Here is a 1,065-nt window from a genome sequence, read left to right as displayed (position 1 = left end):
GTAGTAGTATTAGAGGTGGTAGTAGTGGAGGTGGTAGTACTATAGATGGTAGTAGTAGTGGTAGTGGTGGTGTTGATGAATCGTTACTGGAGAAATGAGACCAAGTTGAGACGCTAGACAGGGTGGACTTTAGATATAGTAAAGGCAGTTTATTCAAAGGTAAAGATATCTGGCAAAGCGTGCTGCACGGACTCGTTCGTCTAGTTCTTATGGAACTATCGGAAGGAGCCCCGAAACATGGTGTGCAGATCATTTATACAATAAAATGACGTAGGTATATTCTGGGAGTCTGTTCGTCGGATTGGTCGATCTGGGTCGTGGGTAGTCCTGTTCGGGCCTGGTGTCGACGTTCCATTGGCTCTTAACATTGTTCTTTATCTTCGAGTCCCAACCTTGAAAATAATGTGTGTGCGTGTTGTTGTTGCAGGGGCCTGTTCTGGGTGTGTGTGTCTGTGGTTGTTATCTGATGAGAGCAGAATGTGTCTGAGAGAAAAGCGGGGGGGTGGGTGCATGTTGTGCAAAGTATAGCTTGTGTTGAGAAGTTGTTATAACAAGTTTCCAGTATCTATTACAATTTCTTACAGTGGTAGTAGTAGAGGTGGTAGTAGTAGTAGTGGAGACGGTAGTAGTAGAGCTGGTAGTGGTAGTAGAGGTGTTAGTAGTAGATTTGGTAGTACTATAGATGGAAGTAGTAGTAATGGTGGTAGTACTATAGATGGTAGTCGTAGAGATGGTAGTAGTAGTGGTGGTAGTAGTAGTGGAGGCGGTAGTACTATAGATGGTAGTAGTACCAGAGTTGGCAGTTGTTGAGGTGCTAGTAGTACAGGAGGTATCACCTCTTTTCAATGCCTGCCACATGTGATCGCTTGCCTGCCCAACTCACGGCTGTTATGGTGCCTGGTACCAGACTGTGTCTCTTCTCCTCCCAGAGGATCCCTGATGGCTAACAATAACACATCCTGACATATTGTAAATGTTATACATTACCCTCTCTCCCTCAGTGACTTAAATAAGTATTGTAATGACCTGACTAGGTCATAAAGGAACAATTGTCCAGACAGAGGC

Source organism: Salvelinus fontinalis, chromosome 23, assembly GCF_029448725.1.
Source record: "Salvelinus fontinalis isolate EN_2023a chromosome 23, ASM2944872v1, whole genome shotgun sequence".
Classification (NCBI taxonomy): Eukaryota; Metazoa; Chordata; class Actinopteri; order Salmoniformes; family Salmonidae; genus Salvelinus; species Salvelinus fontinalis.
Note: the sequence above shows the minus strand (reverse complement) of the source record.